The following is a 24632-nucleotide window of genomic DNA, read 5'->3' on the forward strand; positions in this document are numbered from 1 at the left end:
ACATGGATGGCTTTGAATGCAGCCCAACACAAATTCGTACACTTTCTTAAAAGTGTGATTTTGGTTTTTTTGGCTCATCTGTTATCCCTAATGTTAGTGTATCTTATGTGTGGCCCAAGACAATTCTTCTTCCAATGTGGCCCAGGGAAGCCAAAAGATTGGACATCCCTGTTCTAAGTTCTGGCTTCCTTAGCCTGCCTCAGGGCCTGTGCCTGTCCCTCTGCCTAGAACGCTCCGCCTTTCCACTTACTCCACCAAGTTCCTTCAGACCTTCAATCAAATGTCCCCTAGTCAAGGACGCCTTTCCTGACCCCTCCATCTAAAATGACAACCAGTGCTTCAGAACTCAACATTTCTTACCCCTCTTCTTTTGCTTCGCCTTCCCATTGATCATAATTGTAACCAACATATATTTCACTTACTGGTCTTTCTTATTCTCTATCCTTTCCCACTAGAGCCTAAGCTTCAGGAGGGCTGGAAGTGTCTTGTTTCCTGCTGTATCCTCATTGCCTAGAACCCAGCCTGAAAGGTTGTAGGTGGTCCATAAAAAAACACCAAAAACCCAAAAGAAAAAAAAATACTGGAATGAATGAATGACAAAGACGCTTTAATCTAAGATGTGAAAACTCATGCAACTACAATGAAACACAGGTGAGAACATGGCCACAATGCAAATGAGACACAGCACACATCAGTCTTAAATACACTAGCCCCTTCTCTCAGGATGCCTGGAAGAACATCCCAATCAGCTTGCTGCTCTCTGGGTCTCTTCCACCTGCAGGTCTGTGTCAGTCTCTTACTCTGGACCACTGGGTTGAAGGTCACCCTGATCCATGAACTTAGGGGTGAGGGTGTTCAGCTTGTGCTCCAGTGTGTTCCCCTCCCCACCCCCAATTCTTCCTGGGGAAAGAATTAAGGGCTTGCACCTGTCTCATTCCACTGAATTCTTGCCTCCAGTTCCTATCTTCCTCTTCCTTTTGGAGGTTCAGGAATGAGGTTAAGAGTTGAGAGGGCACCTCTCCCCATACTCAGGGTAATAAGTGCAGAATTGCTCAGGCCTAGGACGATCCAGAGAAAGTGAGGGCAAAGGAGGCTTAGTGGCATGATGGGCAAGAGCGTCATCTGAAAGTGGTATGGGGTCAAAGCATCAGGAGTTCCCAGGGGAGTGCTTAGGGCCAGGGATCAAAGACAATAGGATGAGTGTGATTTTTCTATTCTTACCAACACCATGATCCCTCTCTTAAAGTGATGATTTAAACTTTCAATAAGTAATCACCTTAAAGGCCTTTAAATCCCATCAAATTAAATGCAGATGCTCCTCCATTTATGATGGGGTCATATCCTCTTAAACCCATTGTAAGGTGAAAATATCCTAAGTCAGAAATGCATTTAATACACCTAACCTACCAAACATCATAGCTCAGCATAGCTTACCCTAAATGTGCTCAGAACACTTACATTAGCCTACACTTGAGCAAAATCATCTGACACAAAGCCTATTTTAAGTATTGAATATTTGTTGAATATTTATTTATAATAAGTGTTGAGTATTTCATGTAACTTACTGAATACTGTGCTCAAAGTGAAAAACGAAATGATTGTATGTGTACCACCGTAAAGTTAAAAAAATACAAGTCAAAACATCCGAAGTTGGGGACTGTCTATACATAGTAAAGGAGTTAAAATGTATTTTAAGAAACTTTATCAATATGCACAAATACTTATTAGTTAGGGTGGTTCATATATATATCAGGTAGGTGGTCATTTCTCAGGGACTGCTTTTATAGATTTATTAGGCTACTAAGCCTTTTGTAAAAAAAAAAAAAAGATATAGAACTATATACATACATTGAAACAATGTCAAATTCCTGGCTTTAGTATTTTACTATAATCATGTAAGATGCAACCATTAGAAAAAACTGGGTGATGGTTACATTTCCTGCATACAATTTCCTGTGAATCATAATTATTTTGAAATAAAAAGTTGAACAAACAAAACGAGTCTTAACTAACTGAATATTCTAATGAAACTGTAGTTTAAAATGAGGGTTCTTCCAAAAGAAATGTAGTTGAATCCCCTCTTATTTTTAGCTGAAAAGCATCTAGAATATTCTAACATAATTTCAATGAATTAGGCAACAACAACAACAAAAAAGCAAGCATTTAGCATCATCTAGCAAAATGTGATCTGAAAGTACAAAGCAAACAGAACAGTGGTCCAAAATGAGGTTAAATAAAGAGGTGATGTTGATTATCTGAGGATAAAGCTTCTGTCTTAATAAACTAGTGAAAAAAAAGTAAGTTGTTAATATCTGGTGCCAGCAAGTTGGAGTAAACCAACTAAGGCCCAGCTAATGACAACTAAAAACTCTGGACCAAAAAGTAAACAAAAGCAAACAAATAAAAAAAATAAAAAAAGATCAAAACCTGAGGATGCCACCCATTTAAGGGTGAGTTTCCTATTTTGTTTTTATTGTCCTAATTTCTCACCCAGCCTTATAGCAAGCGTGAGTATGGCTCCAGTGACACTATGGCACAGGCAACAAAAACTCTGGATCAGACCTTGTTGCTCCACCCAGAGGAATCAAGAATGGTCCCTGTAAGTCAGAGAGAGTGTGGAGATCTTAGAGAAAAGAGAACTGGGAAAGGACATCCCATAATGGTGTGTATAAATCTGCACAAGTGCCAGGCTCACTCCTCAGATGCACATGCCTAGGACTGACCCAAACAAAGCAAGACAGCAAAAGCTTTGAGAACTGAATCATGACATAAACCACAGCCCAACCCTCAGACTAACCCCCGACTGGCACACAAACGTGACAAACTCAAAGCAGTATACCAAAGGCTTTGAAAACTGAACTGACATTAGAGCCTCCACCCACGGAGGTGAGACAGCACTTACAATCTGAACCCAGTCAGGTTGATTGCCTGCAAAATAACAACAAGGAAAAATCAATATTCTCCAGATGATGTAACAAGACCTGGAGTATCGCAACATAATATTCAAAATGCCCACAATACATTCTAAAGAACCAGGAAAATTTAATTAGCTCTCATGGGTAAGGACAATCAATAGATGCCAATCCCAAGGTCACCCAGATGTTGGAATTATCACACAAGGACTTTTAAAGCAACTATTACAAGTGTGCTTCCTGAGTAAAGGTAAACACCCTTGAAATTAATGAGAAACTTAACTGCTTGCAATGCCTGTGCAAAATCATTATGAACATCAATGATTATATTAATGCATGAGTAAATGCCAGGTACGGTGGCTCACGCTTGATCCCAGCACTCTGGGGGGCCGAGGTGGGTGGATTACTTGAGGTCAGGAGTTCGAGACCAGCCTGGCCAACATGGCAAAACCCCGTCTCTACAAAAATACAAAAATTAGCCAGGCATGGTACACGCCTGTAATCCCAGCTCTACTTGGGAGGCTGAGGCAGGAGAATCACCTGAACCCAGAAGGCAGAGGCTGCAGTGAGCCAAGATTGTGCCACTGCACTCCAGCCTGGGAAATAGTGTGAGACTCCTTCTCAAAAAAAAAAATACATGAGTAAACAAATAGAACACACATAAAAAAGAAAGGTCAACCCTATATGACCCAAGATACAGCACATACCTTGCATTTTTAAACGACATATATTGCATAAGAAAATATTCCAGTTAATAGAAAGCCACCCTGTGGTCAAAGTCCTGGGCATAAAGAACATAGAAAAATATTTCCACAACCACAGATTGTTGAGGGAAAACAGGGAAGGAAAGAAAAAGACACAAGGGAATCTGGAAACAACTTCATCACCTTGAGGACTAAGGAGGTTATAATAATATTTTTATGGTTTAGGATGTCTAATGCCCTCAATTACACTAGAGGTTCCAGTGGTGCTCCTAGCAGACAGCAGGACAGGATGCCTCACCCCCTAGCTGAAGAATAGGAAAGTTCCACATGAACAATGGCCAGCCCTGTGGGTCAGCTGGCCAGGGCCTGCCCTGTGTGGGAGTAAATAATCCAAAAGGTGATTCTACCACTGGGATCAAACATCTCTAGTGCAAAATTCTTCTCATCTTCCAGAATTAAAATCTTAGATTTGAAATGCACATTCAACATACAGACCTTGAGACAGCTAAAAATTTTCTCCAAGAATATTAAGATGTGGCTGGGGGTGGTGGCTCACACCTGTAATCCCAGCACTTCGAGAGGCTGAGGCAGGTGGATCACTTGAGGTCACGAGTTTGAGACTAGTCTGGCCAGTATGGTGAAATCCTATGTCTACTAAAAACTACAAAAATTAGCTGGGTGTGGTGGAGGGGAGCGCAGGGGTGCCTGTAATCCCAGCTACTCAGGAGGCTGAGGCACGAGAATCTCTTGAACCCTGGAGGCGGAGATTGCAGTGAGCCGAGATTGCACCATTGCACTCCAGCCTGGGTGACAGGGCAAAATGCTGTCTCAGGTTAAAAAAAAAAAAAAAGAAAAAGAATATTAATATGTAAATATTTCACATGCATATACACATGATAAATCTGTGTAAGAATTTTAAAAAGCAATTATTCCGGATGGATTGCTTGTAGGGCATTTTAATTTTCACAATTATACCTTTTTTTGGTATTTTCTAATGTTTTTATACTAAATACGTAATTCATTTTAAGGAAAGTAAAATAAATAGAACATGCCAACAGGTTTTTAAGTCACTGAATTTTTTTTTACAGCTGAAGAGAGTAAGGATGTGGGCACTATGCTGACAGCTACAACAAAACGGCATCAAACCCAAACTCTAAAACAGATGGCCTGGGAAAATTACCTAAGATGAAGAAAATACTACCTAGCTTGGACTTATTCTACTGTTTCGCTATATTTCAATGGCACACTGACCTCCTCTCCTTGTATCTATGGCAGGGTTATTTGTACACTGGCACATTTGTCTTGTTTTTAAGTACCTTCTTCTCATTTTATTATAAAATCTCAATGGCAGAAACCATATCTTACTTGTGATGGTAACCTAAATATACGGAAGTTTTAGTCTAGCTCTTCTGAGTGGGAATGTTCAACACCGACACTGCCTTATAACAAGGGCACTTCAAATACATAAAACCTTAGATCTCACTGGTGGGCCCATGATAATCCAATTCATATCATATTCAAGCCAAAAGTTAACTGTGAAAGCAAGGTTTCTCTGTCGTTGGGAAGGACATTGTGAAATCCGACCATAAGGCATTTAATGATGTAAGTTATAATGATTAATAATATAAATGTTCACTCCCCTGAGGTATTTAAAAACTTATTAAAATAAACGTAATCATTACCCTTCTATGACTTGAAAACAGGCCTCCAAAACTGCAGGAGAAAGGATGAAATGTATTTATTTCTAAGTTAAATTTGAAGCGAAATCACAAGACAACAGATTGCAAATTTAAAATTAGATTCTAGTGGGAGGTCTTGGTTTCAAGCCTGTTTTTTCTCTACTGGAGGCTGAGCTTGAAGACGGTGTTGGGGGGTGGGGGTGAGGGAGAGCTAAGATTAAATTGAGACAAAGTTCTGAAAGTTTTCGCTAAATCGTTACAACCCATGAAAAGAGTTTTGCCAAGTCACACACAAATACCCTGAACACCAGAGACTAAGCAGGAAAGTTTTGCAACAAATATAAGATGATCTTTGATTTTGAAAAGATTATTATTTTGACTGTGTTTATTTTTACTTTTCAAAGATTATCCAAAGCAGAAACAAAACATATCATTGTTTTCAAAGTCAGATTTTGAAGCTCGGGTTTGCCTTTTTCAAACATAATCCAATATAAAGATGGTGAAGCCCAGGGATAAATTTACGAGATCCTGAGGGCAATTCGCAGCGGAGAAAAGGATTTCATAGGCACCTACTTTGTCTTTTCTGTTTTGTTTTAACGCTAATGCTTTTGATTTGTCAGATAGGTGTAACCCTAATCCAAGGAAGTGATTCCAAATTCTTTTTCCCACGAGCTACACACAACAATGATAGTAAAATGTATCTGTCCCACCACCTTTGAAGCATTTCCATTAATTCATACAAACATATAGGCTCAAATATACATATGCAAACCTACCTTAAAAGGCAACAGTGGTCCCCAGCCCGGCTTGCTCCAAAAGCACTGTGGCATTTAGATATTGAGGTTGGAAATGATGTCTGGATGAACAGCCACAGGGCTGGGGACGATGTCAGCACCTGCCCCCTGCGGTGGCCATCACAGTTTCATCTAAGTCTATGAGAATGTGCCAAAAACCTGGAGAGAAGCAGGTCAGAGGAGATAGAAAAACAGAAAGAAAATGATGAGGCAGAAGGAAGGAAATGGGCATTTTTTGTCAAACCCATTTCATCAATTCTATGACATCAACTTTTTGTGAAATACTGTCAGAGACGTTTGAACCACAGCAACTCCATCTTAAATAGGAGCTGGGTAACATGAGGCTGAAACCTACTGGGCTGCATTCCCAGATGGTTAAGGCATTCTAACTCACGGGATGAGGCAGGAGGTCAGCACAAGATACGGGTCATAAAGACCTTGCTGATAAAACAGATCGCAGTAAAGAAGTCCGCTAAAACCCACCAAAACCAAGATGGTGACAAGAGTGACCTCTGGTCATCCTCACTGCTACACTCCCACCAGCGCCATGATAATTTACAATGCCATGGCAATGTCAGGAAATTACCTTATATGGTCTAGAAAGGGGAGGCATGGGCTGGGTTTGGTGGCTCACGCCTGTAATCCCAGCACTTTGGGAGGCCGAGGCAGGCGGATCACCTGAGGTCAGGAGTTCAAGACCAGCCTGGCCAACATGGTGAAACCCCATCTTTACTAAAATACAAAAATTAGCCAGGCATGATGGTGGGGGCCTGTAATCCCAGATTCTCAGGAGGCTGTGGCGGGAGAATCGCTGGAACCCGGGAGGTGGAAGTTGCAGTGAGCCAAGATCACACCTTTGCACTCCAGCCTGGGAGGCATGAATAATCCACCCCGTTTGGCATATCATCAAGAAATAACTATAAAAATGGGCAACCAGCAACCCTCGGGGCTGCTCTGTCTATGGAGTATCCATTCTTTTATTCCTTCACTTTCTTAATAAACTTGCTTTCACTTTGTAGACTCTCCCTGAATACTTTCTTGTGCGAGATCCAAGAACCCTCTGTTGGGGTCTGGATCGGGACCTCTTTCCTGTAACAATATGACATCCCAAATCAAATGATGTAACATTTGGATACGGGTATAAAATGACAGGCTTAAATCAGATAAATAAATACATACATACCAGCCTATTTACACTTAGGGTAATACATAGCCCTACAGACTAAGTTATCTTATTATTTTAATCTATCTGTGTATATTAAGGTGTTGGACAACAGAAACAGGTTACTACAGAATGATTCCCTTGTCCCACTCAATCTTCAGAGTCTCAAGAAACAGAAATGAAAGGAAACCAGCAACCCTCAGTTATTCTCAAAGTAGTGCTGTATTTATAACAAACATTGAAGAAAATGCTGAAATAGAGTAAAATAGAAGCCCAAATCACTTACATAGAACTTTCCATTGTATACACGTTTTCTTACGAAGGCAAACATCAAATTCAGAGAAAATGCATGAAGAATATGCACAGGAAAAAATTTAGGTAAAAGACCCAAACTGTAATTTAACATGGAAAATCAATGGACAAGAGCTCCAAGAACACGTGGGGTTAATGGGGTTGTTTTATTTCCTTCATCTTTTTAAAGCCTGCTGGTAGAGGTGAAATTACAAATACTAAGACAAGCAAGAGAAAGGCCTGAAGGGCCTCTTTGGGTAGCTTCATTTTGGTACTTTCTTCCCAGACATTCCCCTGGGGCTGCCCGCTGCTGGTGGTTTCAGCAGGTGGGAACCTGAGATGACAAATACTTTGAGCAGGAATATGAAGAAAACTGCCTAATTTGTGGAAAGGAGCCACATATAGGCAGTAAGTAAATAAATATGTATGTCTATCCAGAATGGAACAATAAGCAAAGACAGTTCTTCCTTATCTTGGAAAATATGCTATTTAACCATGAAGTTAGTGACTCATGCTTGTAGGGAAAGGAGCACAAGTTCTCAGCAATACCCCATTATTACCCCACAATATGTTCCCTTTCCACAATTCCCCCATTGCTAACCGGTTCGCTCCCTTTCCCTGGGCATCCTCCTTAAATGGCTCTCTGCAAATTTCCAAATTTCCAAAGCAGTTCCTGAATTGCTTAGGAACTGGCAGAAATTAATAAGCAATAGCCCATTTATGTTGAAATGGACTCATTACGATGCCAGCTGCCAATAATTTGCAAGGCTGGATTCTTGCTGGCAAAGGAGGCCGGCAGGCGGCTGTCCTTCCACCTGCACAACGGAGGCTGATAATGCATTTTCTATACTTTAAAAAAATTACATATTCAGATAGAATAAAATTTTTTCTCTATATTCTTCTAGTCCCTGAACAAAAAAATATATAAATAAATAAACAACAAAAAAAACTATACAGAGAGAAAGGGCATTATTTGAAAAACATGAAGGAAAGCAAAACGGAGTTGATTTGGTATAACTTCTTTCTGATTTTGGTAGGGAAAAATTTTGCCTATGACCCTGGTTGTGGAACTGATCCACAATGTGGACTAATGAAGAGCTCCACAATCAGCAGATATGCTAAGGTCACAATGTGCCAACAAGTACATATCCATTTCCCTTACAGCAGGTTAATTGTATCATGGCCTTGTGAATGGATGCCACCATGGCAATCTGGGAACTATCAGTACTCTGGGTTTTCTCCAAGAGCTGCAAAGAACTCAGTTTCACTGGGAGACAGCTACATACCAAGCTCAGTGCTGGGAGTCCAAGCTGGGAGTCGGGCTGCACGCATCCGGTCATATCTTGGCTTTGCAAGTCAAATCTTTACTTTCAGTATGACTTAGGGCAAACTCTAAACGTCCTATCCCTCTAACAAGTGGGGATATAAGATTCCTAAATCGTTGGGTTGTCATGAGCATTAAATAAGATCATCTATGTTACAGAATTTGCCTCGTGCCTATCCCGTTATCGGTTCTCAATAAATGTTACCCTATCTCAGGATCGGTTCTCAATAAACATTAGCTATTATTTCCACGACTATTTAAAATGTTTAAACCATAAGGAATGTGCTACAGAATGGGCCACTATTATGCAGGCTTCCTTAACAAAATGATATCTAATTCATTGAAACTGAATCATATGTTATAAATTGAATGACATCAGTCACCTTAAATTTGCTGTGGAACAAGGAGAATTAACTAATCCAGGTAGAAGATGCATGCGGTCTACTCAATTGGCTACAGCACACACATACACACACACAACACACACACACACACACACACACACACACAGCCATACTGACGAAATCCAGCAGTACCAGTAGGCCTGCTTACATTACGTTAAGATGACTCCTAGGGAAGCGAATGCTGAAATTACCAAATTTTTCAGTCTCACTCTGAGGCATCCTTGATATGGTTTGGCAGTGTCCCCACCCAAATCTCATCTTGAATTGTAACTCCCACATTCGCATGTGTCATGGGAGGGACCCACTGAAACGTAGTTGAATCATGGGGGTGGGTCTTTCTTGTGCTGTTCTCCCAATTGGTGAGTGAGTCTCACAAGATCTGATGGTTTTAAAAAGAGGAGTTTCCCTGCACAAGCTCTCTCTTTGCCTGCAGCCATCCAGGTAAGATGTGACTTTCTCCTCCCTGCCTTCCGCCTTGATTGTGAGGCGTCCCCAGCCACGTGGAACTGTGAGTCCAATTAAACCTCTTTCTTTTGTAAATTGCCCAGTCTGGGGTAGGTGTTTATCAGCAGCATGAAAATGGACTAATACAATCCTCAATTCATATAGTCAATTTCTGTGTCACGTGTCAAATAACCAGTTTTCACAGGAAAATGCATGTACTGGAAGTGAGTATTACCAAAACTAATCTCAGGCTTCAAATACCTGCAAAAATTGATGGGGCTGAGAAGTCCCACTGCTCCACTCCTGTAATATTATTTAAGATGAAAATATGGTGTAAGAAATACTGTGTCCACAGCATTTAGTCCTTGGCTTTTCCAAAAATGTCTGCCAAACCAGAACTTTCTTTTTCACCTTCAAAGTGTCAAAGACACTTGGGGATGGGGGGCAGGGGACAGACACAGTGGCTCATGCCTGTAACCATAGTGTTTTGGGAGGTTGAGGTGGGAGGATGCCTTGAGGACAGGAGTTCAAGACCAGCCTGGGCAAAACAGTGAGACACTCACCTCTACAAAAAATAAAAAAAATTAGCTGGGCATGGTGGCGTATGTGTATTCCTAGCTACTTGGGAGGCTGAGGTCAGAGGATCCCTTGAGCCCAGGAGTTTGAGGTTATAGCCTGGGCAACAAAGTGAGACCCTAACTCAAAAAACAAACAAACAACAACAAAAAAACATACTCATAAGGGAAATTCTGTCATTTTTAAGTCCTTGCAAGTTCCAGGCATCAGTGTATAGAGAAAAGGATACTGTATTGTATTTGCCCTCAAAATACCCAGGTTCAATTACCAGGTGCTATTACTTCATAAATTAAGTGACTTTTGGATAGTAAATTACCCATTCTGAAAACCATCAGAAAAAATGAGGACGTAATATTATTTATCTTACCAATACTTACCTCTAATATCTTTTCTTATAGGAAAGAAATTAGATAATCAACATGTAACACTATAAACTATAAAATTTATATAAGTATGTAAATTCTTACTGTGTTTACTATGATTTAGTGTCCCCAAATTTTCCATAACCAGTAGTTTAATGACAATCAGGAGGTTTTCCTTTACGTTGAGCTTAAATGGTGGGGGCAGAGGTCTTGGATCAAAATCTTAAACATTTATTTCATATGCAATAAGCACCAACCGCCTTTAGTTTTTAATAGTCATACTTAGACCCCAAATCAGTATGGACAGATAAATAGGTGGATGGTAGATGGGTAGACAGATGGATGGATAAGTGGATGGATGGATGGCGGGATGAATGGATTGATGGATGGATGGTCGATGGACAGACGGTGATGGATAATAGATATATGGATGAATGGTAGATGGATGGATGGGTGGCGGATGGAGATAGAGATATGGATGAATGGTAGATGGGTAGATGGATGGATAGAGGGATAGTGGACGGTGAATGGATAACTGATGGGTGGTAGGTGGATAGATGGATGGTAGATGGGTAGATGGGCAGATGGATGGATGTAGATGGATGGATCTAGCACATCAGAAAATTTTAAGTGGCTCAGAAATTAAAGAAGTTTCATCACTTTTTAAACTGTTACTTAAGAAAAAACTTGGGAATGACTTCTAAGGATACACAATTTAATAGGAGGAATGAGGGTAACCATGCATATCCTGTTGAGCTACATACCTAGCTCCATTTAACAGTAAGCTTTATAATAGCCAAGTCAAATAGGAAAAACATGGCAGTTGTAAAATTCACAATGTCCAAATCTTGATGGTTCAAAGGAAGCACAGGAGTTCTTGGTTCTTGGTACTCGGATCAGACAGGCGTCTCTACTGCCGGTCCTCTGAGGCCACTGTGATGTGATGAGCAATGCTCTAGACCTCATCCTTCCACGAAGGCTCAGTGACAAATTTCATAGGAATGTTTCTTGTCTTGACAATTATTTTTTTAAAAACCGCAATTCAGCAGCAAGCAGCCGTCTTGAAGATGTAGGATACTGCTGCAGAGTGGACAGACAGTGTTCCTTCCAGGAAATTCTTCTTGAGCACTGTCTGCCCTCCACGGAGTGCAGAAGCATGACTGAAGGGGGGTGACCTTGAGATGGACTCTCTGGCTCACAGCTGATTGTAGCTGGGACATGCTGACAGATGACCACACCCCATCTGGTGTAAAGCCACTGTTTCACCAAGGGTGTGTTTGTCTGGCTTCTGTGAAAGCTGAGATAGCAATAAGGATTCATGCACAAAGCTTCCTGCTTTCCCACTGACGGCCCTGGGGCAGGGCCAGCACTCCCAGTGAAAAACCAATCCCTCCGAACAGATGAATGAGCCATGATAAGGGCCCTAAGTTCCTGCTCCATAAAGCATGAATGAAATAGTTTTATCCCCATCATATTTCAAAGGCAGGTATAAAAAGACACCCAAATCAGAAAATTATTAAAAAGTCCCCAGAACTTTCCATATCCATAGACTGCCCTAGTTTTGGGCAATGTTACTTCCTAATGTATCCAAATATATCCTAAATAAACTAAGCAAGAAAACAGATTCATACAATCCATATGTTTAAGTCAACCACAGGTCGGGAACTATCTAAAATCATAACTTTAATTTTAGAGCGGTAAATCTTTGGCAATACTTAACCAACAGGTTCAGCCAGGACAGACATTACCATATTTCTCAGAAGTAAAGTTAGTACATTTCAAAGTGAAATTAATATGTATCTCAACTTAGGGCGAGCTACCATTTATGGAAAGCTTACTATCTAGCTGGCACTGTGTTCATGGCATCAGGCCAAAATACTCTTTAGACTTCCCCTAAGTTCTTGGTGTTTATCACCTTGCAACTACATCTCTGACTGACAGCTGCCAATGTACTGCAACACTGACACCACATCACTTCCTGCAAAGCTTGCCCCCAACAGGGTTTGGAAGCCACCCGACCCCCAAGGGTTGTGTCACACGGCCAGTGTCCAAATCTCCCAAATACTCATACAGCCTGACTCTAGGAATGGTTCAAATGGGCCCCAGCTCGCTGAAATGGATGTAATAACTTTCTCAGGACACACATGAGAATCATGTGCTTTCTCCAAAATCCAAGCAGCATCTCTTTTTCCCATTTCTTTCTTTTCTTTTTTTTTTTTTTTTTTTTTTTTTTTTTTTTTTTTTTTTTTTTTTTTTTTTTTTTGAGATGAAGTGTTGCTCTGTCGCCCAGGCTGGAGTGCAGTGGCATGATCTCTGCTCACTGCAACCTCTGCCTCCAGCATTCAAGCAATTCTTCTGCCTCAGCCTCCCAAGTAGCTGGGACTACAAGCGCACATCACACCCAGTTAATTTTTGTATTTTTAGTAGAAACGGAGTTTCACCATATTGGTCAGGCTGGTCTCAAACTCCTGACCTCAGGTGATCCACCCGCCTCGGCTTCCCAAAATGCTGGGATTACATGCATGAGCCACCACGCCCATTCTCCTTTTCCCATTTCTTAAAGCCGCAAAGCTACTGAACACTTGGGAATTCCACCCAACACTCCAAGAGTAGTTTCCATGGAATGCTAGAACGCAGCTTTGGGCTCGCTCTTGGCTCCTAAATTCCAAGTTTCAGTCACATCAAAAAAGCACGTTTACATTGTAAGGCAGGGTAGAACATTTGATCCCCAAAGAAAATAGAAATGGAGCTGAATGTCATTAATTTCTAATGCTTAGATCTGTCCTTTGCTATTTCGCCACACTGTGGCTTAATGTACAGGGTGTTCCCTGTGAGAGAACTAGGTAATCTAAGCTTGTGCAAGAAGACAGTGGGAGAGGACAGTATTCATTCTCAGTGTTTTCATACCTCCTATGAAACATAGGAGAGTAATAATCCTTAAACCGCACACCAAAATAATCGCCTCAAGAACATACCAACACCTTGGTTTAGAAGAGATTTCAAAATCAAATTACTTTACCCAACAACTCATTTTCCAAAATTGAGCCACCCTTAGATCTCTTCCCTTGGACAGAGCTGCCTCCCACTCCCATGTAAGTTGTAGAAGCTGCAGCAGGCATAGGAGGAAGCCACACTTCCTAGGACACACAGCAGGGTGGGTGGAGGGTAAAGACAGCTCCTCTTTCACTGTCAAAGACTGAAGTTCCAGGAAAGGAATTTTTTATTTTTTATTTTTTTGAGATGGAGTCTCGCTCTGTCACCCAGGCTGGAGTGCAGTGGTGTGATCTTGGCTCACTGCAACCTCCACCTCTCAAGTTCAAGCGATTCTCTTGCCTCAACCTCCCGAGTAGCTGGGACTACAGGCATGTGCCACCACACCCAGCCAATTTTTTTTCGTAATTTTTTAGTAGTGATGGGGTTTCACCAAGTTAGCCAGGCTGGTCTTGAACTCCTGACCTCAAGTGATCCGCCCACCTTGGCTTCCCAAAGTGAGGAATTTGGTTCTAATTCTCTGTTTTCCAAGCCTGAAGTTCAGCCTTGAGCCAGCCTGGAGACAAGGGAGTCTCCATTCTAAGGGACATGGCCCAACATGGGAAGTCAGGGAAAAAGGCACCGCAAGGGACTCTCAGACTCAGCAGCTTCTGTCTACCTCCAAGACATTCTCCAGACCTGCCCCAGTGACCCAAAAGCATGGAAGTGCAACCTGCAATTTCCCTGATGGCCTCTGACCCCTACAGCCTGGCTTCCCCTAACCTGTTCCCTTACCATGCAGCCAAGAGGAAAGTCTTTCACCCAAAAATACAGTCAGGATATCAAGAGGTCCCCTTCCTTCATCAGGAAGCAGAACAGGATGTGGTCATCAGCCATGATTTCATTCCCCAAGCCACCCCCCAAGCCAATTCCTGACCAAGAGCTGCCTTCGCACACAGAGGGGTGTGGCCACTCTGGAATCAGGGAAGAGCTTGTGGGGCGGAGGGGAGTGAGGCCATGCACTCAAGAGGCCAGTGTGGCAACTAAGCCTGTTGGCAACAAGGGCTGGGACTGCCTGCATCCAGACAACAGAGAAGATAATCCCAAGCCCTGCTGGAAAGGTCACAGGGATGGGGTGTGAAAATCTGCCTTGTTGTCCCTGGATGCTTTGAGCCTAAAGGGCCCATCCAAAAAGAATCACTCCCCCCGTGGACTTGCTGCTTCCACCTTGGGGCTGTCTCTGCTGCTGTTGCCCTTGTGTTGACAGCACGAAATTCTTTTAACAGAACATGGTTAAAGAGAGATTTCAGGCCAGGAGCAGTGGCTCACACCTGTAATCCCAGCACTTTGGGAGGCCAAGGTGGGTGGATAACTTGAGGTCAGGAGTTAAGAGTCCAGCCTGTCCAACATGGTGAAACCCTGTCTCTACTAAAAATACAAAAATTAGCTGAGTGTGGTGGCACACATCTGTAATCTCAGCTACTCGGGAGGCTGAGGCAGGAGAATCGCTTGAACCCAGGAGGTGGAGGCTGCAGTGAGCCAAGATTGCGCCACTGCACTCCAGCCTGGGCACAGAGTGAGACTCCGTCTCAACAAATAAATAAAAGAATGAATAAATTAATTAATTAATTAAAATAAAACAGAGATTTCAATCTTCCAGATAATGAGAAAGCTTTTAAGGCTATGACATTGTAAGTGGAGAGGAAGAAAGAGAATCTAGAAATATTAAGTGTGTAAGTGTGTGTATATAATTGATCAGCAACTTAATTTAATAACTAAAAGGCACTGGGCAAGTATGATAGCTGGGAAATAAGAGTTGCCATATGTAAAAAGTGAAATTGTAATAGGATCCTGTGTTGCACCATTGCTAGGGGGATATTATGAACATCACCAACCTTGGTATGTGTTTAGGTGGCATAACCTAACAGAAGGATTTTAATCAAAAACCAAATAAACATCACAGTGCAGCAAAGAATACTGCACTTTAAAGTTAATGATTTAAAAAAGTATTTAAAGGGTCTAGGCACAGTGAGTGGCTCATGCCTGTAATCCTAGCATGTTTGGAGGCTGAGGCAGGAGGATGACTTGGGCCCAGGAGTTCAAGACCAGTCTGGGCAACATGGTGAGACCTCATCTCTATTTCTTTAAAATAATAATATTTAAAGGACTGGGCTTGGTGGCTCATGCCTGTAATCTTAGCACTTTGGGAGGCCGAAACAGGAAGATCACTTGAGCTCAGAAGTTCGAGACCAGCCTGGGGAACACCATAAGACATCATCTGTACAAGCAATTAAAAAAAAAATTAGATGTGGTGGCATGCACCTGTAGTCCCAGCTACTGGGGTGGCTAGCCTGGGAGGATCACTTAAGCCCAGGAGATCAAGGCTGCAATGAGCTGTGGCTGTGCCATGGTACTCCACCCTAGGCAACAGAGAGAGATCCTGTCTCAACAAATGTGTGTGTGTGTGTGTTTGTGTATGTGCATTTATTTATTTAAAGAAATTCTTCCCACACATTTTCAAAGTACAGGTGATTCTTTACCCATAAATCCTCATCTTTTGAAAGAGAAGAACGAAACTTGAGGACTTTGTCAGAGGTACCACAAGATAGAGTGACGTAACCATGGTCAAAAGGCCTTGAGTCCCAAGTCACTCCCTGGGCACTTGGTCCCAAATTCTCCTTTAGTCACTCCTCATTTTAAAATGGAAAAAAAAAAATGACCTTAAGTTTTTATTTGCAAATCATTTCAAGTTGCTTCACAGTTATACAATTAAGACTACAAGCTCTAACATGTAAAAACTAATTCTTTATTTCATTGATTTTAAGAAACACCATTTTTCACTCTTAACATCTCGGAAATTGAATATATCTTACAATCACAATGGTGTATTGGGATTTAGTGGTGCCATTTTCTCTGCTTCTTAGTGGTATGCAAAATAGTGGTGCATTTTACAAATGACAGCATCTTATGAAAAAGAGTATATAAAAATAGGCTTCTAAATAGCTACGCTTAGGACTATCTAAAAACTGCTTACGAATTGTTTGGGTAAGGCAGAGTATCTATGTAGAATTTTACTGATGATCATACATTCAGTTCAACTCAACCAACATTTTACTGGGCACCTGTTATATGTTTGGAATGAGGAAATAGACCATTTCTTTATGATGTCTATAATCTGGGAAGACAGTGGACATTTACCCACTCAGACAGGGGTGTAACAGCTAGTCTGGCATTATTAATAGTGAAGGATGTGAAGAAATAGACTAATTCTGCAAGGAGAGGCTCTCGGTTGAACCTGGTCCTAACAGGTTAACAGGATTTGGCTTAGCTTAGGAGGATGAGAGGAAATGAACAGGGATAGGACAGAGTTTACACAAAGAAAAGGACAGAAATTTCCAGTAAAAGAGAAGGGTATAAGCAAAGACTCTGAGGAATGAAAGTATCATTAGCTCAATGTCGTACGGAGGCAAGTGCATGAGACAAAGCTGGAGATGATGAAGCTAAAAAGATGGGCTGGGGCTATGGATGCTACACAAAGGAACTGAACATGATTATATTTGATGGGATTAGGCGAGTTGAGATTTTATTATGGGAGTTACATGATCAAACATAGTTTTCCCACCTGGGTAGCTTGGGAGAGAAGGGAAAGACTTATTGCAAGCCATCAATCACATGGGATGGCCCAACGGGGACAGTGAGTGCCTTGGAGTAGTGAGAATGACAGGTAGGATCACCAGGACTCGGTGGCCACATACATCCTTTGAGGAAAGAAGGAGGAAGAACAAGGAGGCATAGACTTCTCTGAAGTTCCTGGCTTGGTAACTGAAATGGAAGGTGACAATAACACCTTCCACTCTGGGGTATATTCAAGCACCGGATTCAAATGTTATCCCTGAGAGGCCACAATTCACTTACAGTGATCTTACTGGAAATTCGGTGTCCATTCCACAAAGGACCTCAAAAACAGAGGCCTGGAACCCACTAGAACAGCAATACAGTTAAAAAAAAAAAAAAAAAACCCTCCTGCCTTAGTGTGTTTGGGCTGCTATAACAAAATACCTTAGACTGAGTAATTTATAAACAACAGAAATTTCTTGCTCACAGTTCTAGGGACTGGGAAGTCCAAGTTCAGGTTGCCAGCAGATTCAGCATCTGATAAGGGCCTGTTGCTCACAGACAGCACCTTCCTGCTACATCCTCTCCTGACAGAAAGGGCAAACAGGCTCCTTCAAGTCTCTTTCATAAGGGCACGAATCCCATTTATGAGGGCAGAGCTCTCATGACCTAATTAAGTCCTAAAGGCCCCACCGCATGATACTATCACATTAGGTTCCAATATATGAATGTACACCAACATTCAGAGCATAGCACCTCCCAAAAAGCTTAGATCAGGAAGGATATTGGAATGGAGACACAAATAATGGCCAATTCCAATGCAGATTTATGGAACTTAAAACACACAAAAAAACCAAAAACCAAACCCTCTAATTCTCCATGAGAGGCCAGAAGTTTCAAACACCATCTCAACCACACTTTGTATGGACTAAATCAATACCTATAATAATAAATGGATTTAACAGCTTCAATAATTTAATGCAAAAATAAAAATGGGATGCCTCAACCTTGGCGTCATAAAGTTAAAAAGTAAATCAGATTTGGATTCAGCCTCCAAAATACTCTCAGGCTGCAGGAAACCCACCATGCTCTTGACTCACACCTTGAACTCACTCTTATTATTTAAATAAGATCACTGAATGCAGGCAATGATCAAAGCTGTACAAATCACAGTGCGATATATCTGCAATGCATAAATAAGCATGCCCAAGTGCCACTTAAACACATGTAGCATTTAAGAACAATCATTTAACTTTTCTGCGAGTGTATAAAATAAGAAGTCAATAGCTTTGCAACACCAAGCAGATCTCAGGCAATGCTCTGGTTTATGTGAGTGACCAGACCAGCAAAGGTTGAGAGTGGAGCACATGGTGATGGCACAGAGGTATGGCAAGAAAGACATGGGTTAACTATGGGACACAAGTGACTCAGCCCAACTCTCCTGAGCACCCATTCTTTTTAAAGTTAGGAGGATGGTCTGGAAATTTTTGTGCTCCCTACACCTGCAAAGAAGTCCATATTTCTTTAACTTGCTCAAGTCAAAACCCATGGGCATCACAATGGTAACCACCATGAGATTTTTCTCTACTGGGTATTCTTTTTTCAGTATATAGGTGATTCAATTAAGGCAAAAGTACCACTGAGCTGGACCCCAGAAAAGTGACCTAAGCTCATTTAAAAGCCGGTGCAAGATTTTTTGGCTGTGCAACAATTACTGTTCATCCTAGCCAAATGACAAATTGGGAGAGAATAAAAAGCATATGAAGTCATTGCAAATCAGATTTGTTAAAGTAGAAGAAAACAAAAATCAAACAGAGCCCATATTCCCCGCCCTAAAAATCGTAAGAGGATAATCAGCCTCTTTTAATATAAAGGCAATTCCTGGGGAGTCATGGGAACGTTTCTCAAACAGTGATACATCAAAGTCCCCATGCAGAAAACCAATACATAAACTCACAAAGCAAATCTGTTTCTAGTATGACAGCAAGAGGCTTTAAAAGCTTGACATTCACTGCCAAGTAATATCTATGGGACCACACACAAGGCAAGTGAAATAGACACTAGGCTTGCCCTCCAAGAATCAATGAGTATACTCCTGTCCAGGGCACTATGATGCAAATGGTTTTATTGGCATCACCATTCAAAAAAAATAGTTCTAAGCATGCCCACCCCAAAGAGTATGCCTACCACTGCTTATTTATTTAATGTATATATACATGAAGTACTGTTCAAATGCATTATGCACATTTCAATTTTCTGTATGTATTTATATAGCACATAATTTATTTGAACCAACAGAAATCTAAAGGCAAAAGATAAAAAGAAACATACATTTTGAAATTTCCTTTCATGCCCTGATGAATTCATCTTGCACATTCATCTGATATTGAAGGCTAGTGCTCAAGGAAATACAGGGCCAATCTGGGACCTACCAAAAAAATCAGGAAAGGCAACCTGTGGAGAACTCAGGCTCAAAAAAACAAACAATGGCTGGGCATGGTGACTCACGCCTATAATCCTATCACTTTGGGAGGCCACAGCAGGTAGATCACTTGAGGTCAGGAGTTCAAGACCAGCCTGGCCAACACGGTGAAACCTCATCTCTACTAAAAAAAAAAGAAAAAAAATACAAAAATTATCCAGGAATGGCAGCGCGTGCCTGTAATCCCAGCTACTCTGGAGGCTGAGGCAGGAGAATCGCTTGAACCCGGGAGGCAGAGGTTGCACTGAGCTGAGGTTGCCCCACTGCACTCTAGCCCGGGTAATAGAGCAAGACTCCACCTCAAAAAAAAAAAAAAAAAAAAAATTAACAACAGATTGTGGAACAGCTTTTTACCAAAGAGGATCTGTTTTCTGCTGATGGAGACTGCTTTTGCAACTATCAAACCCCACCTGTGTTTCCTCAGTTTCCCCATCTGTACAGTCAAAATATTATCCACATTTTAGCATTATTACGAAGTCACATGATGTGTGAGGGCCAAAATCTCCCAGAATCTTCAGGAAGGTAGCACATCACCATTCAGGAGACATGTGCTGAAATCCTCTGGCTGCTCTGAAATCATCTGGTGATAGCACTAGCGCTCACTAGGGACCACTAAATTCAGTTGTGCTTTTGCAACAACGATAATAACAAGTTATCCCTTCACCAGTAGTTAATAAAACCACACCATATGTAGAAGAAGAAAATTATAAGACAGAAGGACTCATCCCCAGCCACCACAAGTCAAGACAATACTGTGTATTGTGATTCACCAAGATGCAGTAAACAAAAAAGCACCTTTCCAACCATAACTGCATTTCTCAGTGTGAGTGATTTCAGATACAGCCAGGGTAAGTAGCCCAGAAATTTCAGTTCTATAGTCTGGAAGAATAAAGGCTAACAATAACAGGCAATGAAAAATTATTTTAAAAAAAGTTATACAAAACTTTTCTCCTCATACATAGAAAAAACAATAACAACAAAAAAGCTTAATCTTCCAGAAACCTGTCTCTGGCCAGCTTCCAATCCAGAAAGTCACTGCTGATGACAGAAGGAGCTCTCCTTAGGAACTCATATGGCTATGACCTCCCATCTGCATCTGATCCTGCTGATCTGCACCCCCTCCAAAATACACACCCTTCCCTCAAATTCCATGCTTTTATTTATTTATTTGTTTATTTATTTATTTATTTATTGAGATGGAGTCTCGCTCTGTCACCCAGGTGACAATACAATGGCGCGATCTCAGCTCACTGCAACCTCCATTCCCAGGTTCAAGTGATTCTCCTGCCTCAGCCTCTTGAGTAGCTGGGACTACAGGCACGCGCTAAAACACCCGGCTAATTTTTGTATTTTTAGTTGAGATGGAGTTTCGCCATGTTGGCCAGGCTGGTCTTGAACTCCTGACCTCAGGTTATCTGCCCATCTTGGCCTCCCAAAGTGCTGGGATTACAGGCGTGAGCCACTGTGCCCGGCTGAATTCCATGCCTGTATACCCCTCAGATATTCCTCTTGCCACAACTGTAGGTTCTGCCCACAGCCTTCTGTGGCTCCATCTAGTTCCTTCCAGACTCTCCTTCTTCAGCACAAATCCCTCTTTCTCACCTCCTGGGATTATCCTATTGATGATCCACCACTTAGGGTCAAAACCTTTCACGCTTATGAGGACAGCGTGATTGGTAAATGTAACACAGGCTTAGGATCTGAGACCTGACCCTAACCTGCCATTCACTGCATTTGTGACCTTAAGCCAGCCACTTAACATCCCTATGAATCACTTTCTCCATCTGCAAAACAGGATACCTGCCTGCAGGTCTGTGCTGGGAATTAAGCGAGGCAATGTATGTAAACACACCTTTCCTTGGTATTTAGTCGGGGCTTCAGGAATGTTCATTTCTTTCTTTCCTCTTGTCTCCTTCTTCCCCTTGTTCCCCCCACAAGGTCCCTGAAGTATCTTCTACATCTTGTCCCTTCTATTCCTACCCTTCTAATCCAGGTCACCTTGCTTTCAATTGCCATTGTTTTTTGTTTTTTTGAGACAGAGTCTTCTTCTGTGGCCCAGGCTGGAGTGCAGTGATGCGATCTGGGCTCACTGCAGCCTCTGCCTCCCGGGTTCAAGTGATTCTCATGCCTCAGCCTCCCGAGTAGCTGGGATAACAGGCATGCGCCACCATGCCAGGATAATTTTTGTATTTTTAGTAGAGACGAAGTTTCACCATGTTGGCTAGGCTGGTCTCAAACTTCTGGCCTCAAGTGATCCTCCCGCCTCAGCCTCCCAAAGTGCTGGGATTACAGGCGTGAGCCACTGCGCCTGGCTTTTTTTTTTTTTTTTTTTTTTTTTTTAAAGACAAGGTCTCACTTTGTCACCCAGGCTGGAGTGCAACGACATGATCTCAGCTCACTGCAACCTCCACCTCCCGGGTTCAGGTGATTCTCATGCCTCAGCCACACAAATAGCTGGGATTACAGGTGCACACACCACACCCAGCTAATTTTTGTATCGTTGGTAGAGACAGGGTTTCACCATATTGCCCAGGTTGGTCTCAAATTCCTCAGCTCAAGCAATCTGCCCACTTTGGCCTCCCAAAGTGCTGGGATCATAGGTGTGAGCCACCATGCCCGGACCTCAATTGCCATTGTGAATATCTCTTTTCTGTCCTATTTGCCCAATGCATATGCCACTGTACAACTAAACTAATGCACATTCAAAGTGCATTGACTGTCTTCAAAAATGCCACCACTCCCATCCCCGCTCTGCAAACCTGAGGTGCAAACAACCACAGCATACACAGCAGAGAGGGGCGCTAGAGGAGCAAAGCAGCATCTTTCAGAAGAATCCATTTTACTCAAAGATCTACTTGGAAGTTAGGGTGAGCAGGGGAGGTGGGGCAGATTGATGCTGGAATACAATTTTAAATATGTATGACTTTCTAAAATGAAATATCTATCTTCCCCTAAAAATAAGATGGCACATGGAATGGTTAGAAGCTCGTTCTCTTTTTATGTTGGGATGTTTTACTGGAAAACTTTGCAAACTTCTGACCTTCCAAAACTGTCTTTATCACTTTTCTCCTCTGAATCCCTATGGTTATCAGATATTTGAATACTTGACTTAATCCTATCATCTGGTAGAATCACAAGTTCCATGACAGAAGGGACCACAGCTCATCACTTTTTGTCATAGTGCTGGATGGTGCATGCCCCTCTGTGTTAAAGAAAACCTATATAGAGAGATATGTACTTACACCTCTACATCTATATGAAGAGAGAAAGAAAGAGATTTACTTTATTTACTTGTTTGTTTGAGACAGAGTCTTGCTCTGTAGCCCAGGCTAGAATACAGTGGCATGATCTCAGCTCACTGTAGCCTCCACTTCCCAGATTCAAGGATTCTCATGCCTCAGCCCTCCAGGTAGCTGGGATGACAGGTGCGCACTACCACACCAAGCTAATTTTTGTATTTTTAGTAGAGACATGGTTTCACCATGTTGGCCAGGCTGGTCTCAAACTCCTGACCTCAGGTGATCCACCTATCTCAGCCTCCCAAAGTGCTGGGATTACAGGCGCCCGCCACCATGCCCAGCTAATTTTTGTATTTGTAGTAGAGACGGAGTTTCACCATGTTGGCCAGGATGGTCTTGAGCTACTGACCTCAAGTGATTCGCCCTTCTGGGCCTCCCAAGTGTTGGGATTACAGTTGTGAGCCACCGTGCCCAGCCGAGATTTACTTTAAAGAATTGGCTCATGCGTTTGTGGAGGCTGCCAAGTTTGAAATCTGCAAGGTAGGGTTTGAGACCCAGGGAAAAAAATGATGCTGCAGTTTGAGTCCAAGGGCATCTGGAGGCAGAACTTCTTCCTTCTTGGGGACCTCAGTGTTCTGTCTTAAGATCTTTGACTGATTGGATGAGGCCTACCAATGTTATGAAGGGTCATTGGCTTTACTCAACCACTATTGATGTATATGTTAATTACATCCAAACATAACTGACAGCAACATCTAGACATCTAGACTGGTATTTGACCAAACAATTAGACACCACAACCTACCAAGTTGATACATCAAACGAACCATCATTCCCCACACAACAGACTTTTTCTCCAGTGCCTAGTAATGCCATCAATATTAGCCAAAGGAAGAAAGAGAATAAAATGTATTCCACAGAATGTCTGCAATGCAATATCCAACAGGTGCTCCTGACAAACTCTCTTCCATCCCACAAGGCCACCTGTCCTGTGCTCTGAAGGGAGGTCAGCTCAGGTGTTCCAGGTAGCCACAGTCTCCGGGGCATGAAGAGGTCGCTGAGAAGAGCGGCAAGGCTTGCAGAATGTCTTCCTTTCCATATATTTCAAGACAATTGCAACCATCCAAGCTTATGTCTCTTGGTAGCCAACATCATCGAGTGGTGACTACCTTTTATTTAAACATGGAAAACTGTATTAAAATATATTTACAGATTGGAAAACACACATATCCAGGAACAATGTGGTAGTTAAACCACAGCTTCTGGTTCTTGAAACAGCCCCTACTTTTAACCACCCTCCCTCCCCTCTCAAGCAACATAAATTATGGAGGCCCTGGGTACATAAGCTACCCTGTTGGTGTTATTTCTGCTCTAGTGTTGGATCTGAAATCATCACCGTCTCCCACCTGTAAGCCAAGACTTCAAGCACACAGCATGGTGGGGGTGGGGGGTGTCCCCAGCAAGTCCTCAATTCCAATGCAGCTGGGCTTAAAGTTCAGCATGAAAGGCCAGCAGTGGGGAGGGAGGTTGGAATATTGTTCAACAGCCTCCCACTCCCTGCTCATGACTAATGCATCACACTGGGAGAGCATTTCCTCCCAGCTAGTAAGAACTGACAAGTCACATTTAAACCAAACCAGTCCCAAGAAGGCTCAGGAGAAACTCAGCCCCTCC

The 24632-nt window shown here is 42.1% G+C and overlaps 1 protein-coding gene across 10 annotated transcripts in view; it reads right to left on the minus strand.

The window, feature by feature from the left end:
* Positions 1–24632, minus strand: part of TIAM1 (TIAM Rac1 associated GEF 1) — a 443928-nt gene that overhangs the window by 155255 nt on the left and 264041 nt on the right. For 7 of the 10 annotated variants that reach the window (XM_030806062.1, XM_030806064.1, XM_030806063.1 and 4 more), the window contains one exon: positions 6072–6248. The exons of 2 other annotated variants lie outside the window; for them this stretch is intronic. The gene's annotated coding sequence lies outside the window, so the exon portion shown is untranslated. Of the gene's footprint in view, positions 1–6071; positions 6249–11416; positions 12877–24632 lie in introns of those variants that run through there. One more of the 10 variants, XM_030806066.1, reaches the window with a different exon arrangement.

This window comes from Nomascus leucogenys, chromosome 25 (genome assembly GCF_006542625.1).
Source record: "Nomascus leucogenys isolate Asia chromosome 25, Asia_NLE_v1, whole genome shotgun sequence".
In the NCBI taxonomy this organism is placed as follows: Eukaryota; Metazoa; Chordata; class Mammalia; order Primates; family Hylobatidae; genus Nomascus; species Nomascus leucogenys.